This window comes from Anomaloglossus baeobatrachus, chromosome 5 (genome assembly GCF_048569485.1).
Source record: "Anomaloglossus baeobatrachus isolate aAnoBae1 chromosome 5, aAnoBae1.hap1, whole genome shotgun sequence".
NCBI lineage: Eukaryota > Metazoa > Chordata > Amphibia > Anura > Aromobatidae > Anomaloglossus > Anomaloglossus baeobatrachus.
The window spans coordinates 574,372,485-574,380,941 of record NC_134357.1 but is presented as its reverse complement, the minus strand read 5'-3'; the positions used below and the strand labels follow the sequence as shown (position 1 = coordinate 574,380,941).

The window sequence follows — 8,457 nt, the reverse complement described above, 5'->3', positions numbered from 1 at the left end:
TTTTTACGTCTTCCATTGAAGGGGAACTCACTACCTCTTGTGGTTCCAGTCATTGATCACCCTCACTGTCAAAAGGTTTTTATTCCAAAATCTAATCTGTGACGCTTCCCAATCAGTTTCATTCCATTGCTTCTATTCTTTCCTTGTCCTTGTCCTTGTCAACCCTAGTTCGACAGCCTTTGAGATATTTGCAGACGGCTATTAAGATTCCTCTCCGTTTTCTTTTTTTCAAGCTAAACATTCCCAAATCCTGTAACCATTCCTCATCGGACAGTTTATAGACCGGTCACCATTCTGGCTGCTCTTCTGTGAACTTGCTCCAATTTGTTGATGTCTTTTTTTAAGACGTGGTGCTCAGAATTGCAGATGAGGTCTGACCAAAGAGGAGTAGAGGGTGATAATTACTTCACGTGATCGATGGCTGGCAAGCTTTTCTCCCCCCATTCAATTTTTGTGTCTCCCCTATTTCCTCATAGAATGTAAGCTTACGAGCAGGGCCCCCACTCCTCCTGGTATCTTAATTTTGTTATTTTGTATTCTCATATTGTCTGTACATGTCCCCTCTGAATTGTAAAGCGCTGTGGAATATGTTGGCGCTATAGAAATAAAACTTATTATCTGTGCTTCTGTTAATACATTGCAAAATTGTGCTTGTCTTTTTTGCTGCTGCATCACACTGTTGACTCATGTTCAGTCTGTCATCTATCAGTATGGGATTAGTATATTAGTGGTACTAGATTTGAAAGTGTTCACATTATTTTTTTTCACATTGACTAACTGATATGGAAGACTACAATGTAAGCTCTTAGGTTGCATGTACAGCAGCTGACGCAGTGTCAGCCCGCCTGTGGAAATGTGAGTGTGCTCTGCAGGAGAATGCAGCAGTCCGCGCCTACTATCAGGGTTCAGTGTGCTACCTACTTTTGCTTTTTTCTCCCTATGGAGAACATTCTGGCCACAGGAACATAAATTGACATGCTGCAGCTTGGAAAGCCGCGCCACATGTAAGTTTACGGAGCAAGAGATTTCTATAAATCCATCCACTGTGCTTGTACTGTAGAACGCAGCATTCTGTATGCAAACAAACACGCTACTTCCAAAATGTTGCAAACACTGACTGTGCAAATACACTGTGTGCAGAATTATTAGGCAAATGAGTATTTTGATCACATGATGCTTTTTATACATGTTGTCCTACTCCAAGCTGTATAGGCTTGAGAGCCAACTATCAATTAAGTAAATCAGGTGATGTGCATCTCTGTAATGAGGAGGGGTCTGGTGTAATGACATTAACACCCTATATAAGGTGTGCTTAATTATTAGGCAACTTCCTTTCCTTTGGCAAAATGGGTCAGAAGAGAGATTTGACGGTCTCTGAAAAGTCCAAAATTGTGAGATGTCTTTCAGAGGGATGCAGCAGTCTTGAAACTGACAAACATTTGAAGCGTGATCACCGAACAATCAAGCGTTTCATGTCAAATAGCCAACAGGGTCGCAAGCAGCGTGCTGGGCAAAAAAGGCGCAAAATAACTGCCCATGAATTGATGAAAATCAAGCGTAAAGCTGCCAAGGTGCCATTTGCCACCAGTTTGGCCATATTTCAGAGCTGCAACGTTACTGGAGTATCAAAAAGCACAAGGTGTGCCATACTCAGGGACATGGCCAAGGTAAGGAAGGCTGAAAAACCACCACCTTTGAACAAGAAACATAAGCTAAAACGTCAAGACTGGGCCAAGAAATATCTTAAGACTGGTTTTTCAAAGGTTTTATGGACTGATGAAATGAGTGTGACTCTTGATGGGCCAGATGCTGGATCAGTAAGGGGCAGAGAGCTCTACTCCGACTCAGACGCCAGTAAGGTGGAGGTGGGGAACTGGTATGGGCTGGTATCATCAAAGATGAACTTGTGGGACCTTTTCGAATTGAGGATGGAGTGAAGCTCAACTCCCAGACCTACTGCCAGTTTCTGGAAGACAACTTCAAGCAGTGGTACAGGAAGAAGTCGGTATCGTTCAAGAAAAACATGATTTTCATGCAGGACATTGCTCTATCACATGCATCCAACTACTCCACAGCGTTGCTGAAAAGTAAAGATCTAAAAGATGAAAAAAATAATGACATGGCCCCCTTGTTCACCTGATCTGAACCCCATAGAGAACCTGTGGTCCCTCATAAAATGTTAGATCTACAGGGAGGGAAAACAGTGCTCCTCTCGGAACAGTGTCTGTAGGCTGTGGTGGCTGCTGCATGCAATGTTGATCGTAAACAGATCAAGCAACTGACAGCATCTATGGATGGTCGGCTGCTTAGTGTCATCATAAAGAAAGGTGGCTATATTGGTCACTCATTTTTTGGGGTTTTGTTTTTGCATGTCAGAAATGTTTATTTCTAAATTTTGTGCAGTTATATTGGTTTACCTGGTGAAAATAAACAAGTGAGATGGGGATATATTTGGTTTTTATTAAGTTGCCTAATAATGCTGCACAGTAATAGTTACCTGCACAAACAGATATCCTCCTAAGATAACCAAATCTAAAAAAAACCCCACTCCAACTGCCAAAAATATTAAGCTTTGATATTTATGAGTCTTTTGGATTGATTGAGAACATAGTTGTTGATCAATAATAAAAAAATCCTCTAAAATACAACTTGCCTAATAATTCTGCACGCGGTGTAAATGTACACTCCCAAACCAGATTGAGCACCGTCTTCACTGCGGTGATGTTCTATGCTGTTTGGCTGTGACATCACGTCAACATTGCTGCAGCCAATCACAGATCTCCGTGGCTCATCCGATGTAACTGGAACAAGTTGCTAAGGTCAGTGATTGGCTGGAAGAGATCAATGTCTTGATGTAGACAGTTCTGAACGTTACTAAAGTTTCTTGTTATGTTACACATGGAGTCGAAGGAAAGAAAAAAAATTAATGAGTAGTTAATCAGGATAAGACCTTTAGTTGCAGGGCAGCCTTTGCAGATGTTTTTTTTTCTTTCAACTCACTATTACAAACTTTGCTATGTAAGGTTTGTTTTCCCTTTAAAGTGGTTATTTTATGAAATAAATCTATTCACAATGATGTACATGCTGCCATAATCACCATATAGGTGAAATGGGTCTGACCGCAGCTTGTAATGTATTCCATGTAATAGGGCGGTCGTTCAATGCTTCATAACTTCTGTCAGGGCCATCAATCACTAGTGAGTAACGTTATGCCAGGTAATAAAATGAAGAGTTAAGGATGTGGTCCGGTCAGAGGCCGTTCTCACACCTCCTGTCCGTCTGCCACACATTACACACCGGCCAGGTAATATAATGAAGAGCTAAGGCTGTGGTGCGGTCAGAGGCCGTTCTCATACCTCCTGTCCATCTGCCACACATTACACACCGGCCAGGTAATACAATGACGAGCTAAGGATGTGGTGCGGTAGAGGCCGTTCTCACACCTCCTGTCCGTCTGCCACACATTACACACCGGCCACTGTCACAGGTCTGGGAAGTTAACCAACAGCAATTCCATCTTTAGGCCCTGTGCGCACGCGGCGTATTTTGCCACATTTTTTGGTGGTTTGTTGTCCAAAACTGTATGCATTGTCTTCCCCAGCAAAGTCTATGAGAATTCAGACAGGCTGTGCACACGTCACTTCTTTGTTCCTTGCAGTTTTTGTGGAATGAAAAAGCAGCAGCATGTCACTTCTTTCTGTGTTTTGGAGGACTGGCAGATCAATCCCACGCTGGCTCCAGGTCAGCGGGGGATTGATCCCCGGTGTCTGGTCAGATGCTTGTCCCCATAAAAAAATCTATGGGGACCAGAATCCGGCACAAAGGGGTAGGAGCAAGCACTTCATACTCACCGATCACCGGCACGGCTGTCACACTGCTCCTGCGGCCTCTCATTCTTCTTCCTGGACCGCTCATTAGGATCATACATATTCACGGCTTCCCCTGCCCACTAGTGGCTGTGATTGGTTGCAGTCAGATGCACCCCCACACTGACTGACAGCTGTCTGACTGCAACCAATCACAGCCGCCGGTGGGTCTATATTGTACAGTAAAATAACAGCGTGCAGTCCCCTCAATTTTGATACCCAGCTAAGGTAAAGCCTCACAACTGGTAGCTGGAATTCTCAGACTGGGGAGGCCTATGGTTATTAGGCTGCCCCTCCCCCAGCCTAAAAATATCAGCCTGCAGCCTCCCGGATCACCGCATCCATTAGATGTGACAATCCCAGCACTTTACCTGGATCATCTTGATTGCCCTGGTGTGATGGTAATCGGGGTAATAAGGAGTTAATAGCAGCCCATAGCTGCCACTAAGTCCTAAATTAGTGATGGTAGAATCTATGAGACCCCATAGAAGAGAGGAAATCCAGCAACAGCTTAATTAAAAGAAACTTTATTAAAGACAGTGGGAAAAAAAGGACACCCTGTCCATCACCGCGTCTCACACAGATGACTGCTCTTAATCATTACAATATCAAAGTGAATGTGGCCACTAATAAAACCCACACAACCTCTGAGGGGGGAACAAACACTGTCACTGAATCATCAAATCACCAAGACACCAGCAAATGACAACTACAATGATAGAAGATTACAAGAAGCATCAATACAAACATTATATAAGTACACCCCATATAATACACAGTACAGGGAATATATAAGTACACCCCATATAATACACAGCACAGAGAATATATAAGTACACCCCATATAATACACAGCACAGAGAATATATAAGTACACCCCATATAATACACAGCACATGGAATATATACACAGAGATATCCTCTTATGTCACTTGTGGGATTCTCTCCAATAGATGAAACCTTCATATTCAGTGGATGAGGAAGAATTCTCTGTGGAGCCGATATTGCCCCGAACTCTATAAAGAAAAATGACCAATAATTAGTAATAATAATAATAATAATAATAATAATAATAATAATAATAATAATGCCACAAATTCCCATAAACTGTGTATAATGAATGCGCTGATAATCACCTGCTAATAAACACATCAGTATCAGTCACAGATCATTGTGGAATTCAGCCCTTTGGGATCTCTGGCTCCAGCTTTCATATCCAATGGGCTTCCCTTATATACAGTGACCGCTCCAATCCCCTCCTCCTGGATCTATCCCCCCGCTCCATGCCTCTAATGGGAAAAGACAACAGGGACGCCGGGTGCTGCTCTGCGACTCCCCCACAGACAGAGCATTGCATTCCCCCCCCCTTCCCCCAGGCAGAGCATCGCACCCTCTCTCTCCCCCCCTTCCCACAGGCAAAGCATCGCACCCTCTCTCTCTCCCCCCCTTCCCCCAGGCAGAGCATTGCACCCTCTCTCTCTCCCCCCCTTCCCCCAGGCAGAGCATCGCACCCTCCCCCCCCCCCCCCCCCTTCCAGCAGGCAGAGCATCACACCCTCTCTCCCCCCCTTCCCCCAGGCAGAGCATCGCACCCTCTCTCCCCCCCTTCCCCCAGGCAGAGCATCGCACCCTCTCTCCCCCCCTTCCCCCAGGCAGAGCATCGCACCCTCTCCCCCCCCCCCACAGGCAGAGCATCGCACCCCCTCTCCCCCCCCTCCCACAGGCAGAGCATCGCACCCTCTCTCCCCCCCCTTCCCACAGGCAGAGCATCGCACCCTCTCTCTCTCTCCTCCCCTTCCCACAGGCAGAGCATCGCACCCTCTCTCTCCCCCCTTCCCCCAGGCAGAGCATCGCACCCTCTCTCTCCCCCCTTCCCCCAGGCAGAGCATCGCACCCTCTCTCTCTCTCCCCCCCTTCCCGCAGGCAGAGCATCGCACCCTCTCTCTCTCTCCCCCTTCCCGCAGGCAGAGCATCGCACCCTCTCTCTCTCTCCCCCTTCCCACAGGCAGAGCATCGCACCCTCTCTCCCCCCCTTCCCACAGGCAGAGCATCGCACCCTCTCTCCCCCCCTTCCCACAGGCAGAGCATCGCACCCTCTCTCCCCCCCTTCCCACAGGCAGAGCATCGCACCCTCTCTCCCCCCCTTCCCACAGGCAGAGCATCGCACCCTCTCTCCCCCCCTTCCCACAGGCAGAGCATCGCACCCTCTCTCCCCCCCTTCCCACAGGCAGAGCATCGCACCCTCTCTCCCCCCCTTCCCACAGGCAGAGCATCGCACCCTCTCTCCCCCCCTTCCCACAGGCAGAGCATCGCACCCTCTCTCCCCCCCTTCTCACAGGCAGAGCATCGCACCCTCTCTCCCCCCCCTTCCCACAGGCAGAGCATCGCACCCTCTCCCTCCCCACAGGCAGCGCATCGCACCCTCCCCCTTCCCACAGGCAGCGCATCGCACCCTCTCTCTCCCCCTTCCCACAGGCAGAGCATCGCACCCTCTCTCTCCCCCTTCCCACAGGCAGAGCATCGCACCCTCTCTCTCCCCCTTCCCACAGGCAGAGCATTGCACCCTCTCTCTCCCCCTTCCCACAGGCAGAGCATTGCACCCTCTCTCTCCCCCTTCCCACAGGCAGAGCATTGCACCCTCTCTCTCCCCCTTCCCACAGGCAGAGCATCGCACCCTCTCTCTCCCCCTTCCCACAGGCAGAGCATCGCACCCTCTCTCTCCCCCTTCCCACAGGCAGAGCATTGCACCCTCTCTCTCCCCCTTCCCACAGGCAGAGCATCGCACCCTCTCTCTCCCCCTTCCCACAGGCAGAGCATCGCACCCTCTCTCTCCCCCTTCCCACAGGCAGAGCATTGCACCCTCTCTCTCCCCCTTCCCACAGGCAGAGCATTGCACCCTCTCTCTCCCCCTTCCCACAGGCAGAGCATTGCACCCTCTCTCTCCCTCTTCCCACAGGCAGAGCATTGCACCCTCTCTCTCCCTCTTCCCACAGGCAGAGCATCGCACCCTCTCTCTCCCCCTTCCCACAGGCAGAGCATTGCACCCTCTCTCTCCCCCTTCCCACAGGCAGAGCATTGCACCCTCTCTCTCCCTCTTCCCACAGGCAGAGCATCCCACCCTGTCTCTCTCTCCCTCTTCCCACAGGCAGAGCATCCCACCCTCTCTCTCCCTCTTCCCACAGGCAGAGCATCCCACCCTGTCTCTCTCTCCCTCTTCCCACAGGCAGAGCATCCCACCCTGTCTCTCTCTCTCCCCCCCTTCCCACAGGCAGAGCATTGCACCCTCTCTCTCTCCTCCCCTTCCCACAGGCAGAGCATCGCACCCTCTCTCCCCACAGTCAGAGCATCGCACCTACTGCTACACACTATTGCACCCAGAGACGGTGACCTACAATCCCTTTTTATTTCCTCCTGAGGCTCATACATGATAAGCTCCATCAGATATTACCTCCTGTTACATCACAAACGTCGGGGTAGAAAAACAGCAGAAACAGGGAAGAGGGGAAACATCCTGCTGCTTGTACGGCAACTGCGCACTGACTGCCGGGAACTACAGGCTCCTCCCACACAAGAGGCCGGTCACATGGGCGTGACGTCAGCAGAGGTCCTTCTGCCCACTGGGATCTAGCCTCTACCATATATCTAGTGTGCGGCTCTGCAGGTGGAGGTGTGTGGAGATTCCCCATTACTGGGGCAGGCGGCATTAACCCCTTCAGCTCTGAGACTTTCTTGAGGTTTTCTCTCGCTGATTTCTATGAATAATGAGGATTTTGTTGCTTTTCCTTTTTAATAGATACAGACGCCCCAACTATGAGAGGCCGGAAGTGAGGAAACCCGTCTGTCCTCAGTCCTCGCCCCCTTTCTACCCTCGGTCCTCGGCCCCTTTCTACCCTCGGTCCTCGGCCCCTTTCTGCCCTCAGTCCTCGGCCCCCGTCTGCCCTCAGTCCTCGGCCCCTTTCTTTCCTCAATCCTCGGCCCCTTTCTGCCCTCGGTCCTCGGCCCCTTTCTGCCCTCGGTCCTCGGCCCCTTTCTGCCCTCGGTCCTCGGCCCCTTTCTGCCCTCGGTCCTCGGCCCCTTTCTGCCCTCGGTCCTCGGCCCCTTTCTGCCCTCGGTCCTCGGCCATTTTCTACCCTCGGTCCTCGGCCCCTTTCTGCCCTCGGTCCTCGGCCCCTTTCTGCCCTCAGTCCTCGGCCCCTTTCTGCCCTCAGTCCTCGGCCCCTTTCTGCCCTCAGTCCTCGGCCCCTTTCTGCCCTCAGTCCTCGGCCCCTTTCTGCCCTCAGTCCTCGGCCCCTTTCTGCCCTCAGTGCTCGGCCCCTTTCTGCCCTCAGTGCTGGGCCCCTTTCTGCTCTCAGTGCTCGGCCCCTTTCTGCCCTCAGTGCTCGGCCCCTTTCTGCCCTCAGTGCTCGGCCCCTTTCTGCCCTCAGTGCTCGGCCCCTTTCTGCCCTCAGTGCTCGGCCCCTTTCTGCCCTCAGTGCTCGGCCCCTTTCTGCTCTCAGTGCTCGGCCCCTTTCTGCTCTCAGTGCTCGGCCCCTTTCTGCTCTCAGTGCTCGGCCCCTTTCTGCTCTCAGTGCTCGGCCCCTTTCTGCCCTCGG

General features: G+C 50.8%; 1 long non-coding RNA gene across 1 annotated transcript; it reads right to left on the bottom strand.

Annotated features, from left to right (window-relative positions):
* Positions 1–4,377: 4,377 nt before the first annotated feature.
* LOC142310455 (uncharacterized) lies at positions 4,378–7,390 on the bottom strand. Its single transcript, XR_012754157.1, has 2 exons — positions 7,314–7,390; positions 4,378–4,882 (listed from the first exon to the last, which is right to left on the bottom strand). It is a non-coding gene; the product is annotated as an uncharacterized LOC142310455 (long non-coding RNA).
* Positions 7,391–8,457: the final 1,067 nt, after the last annotated feature.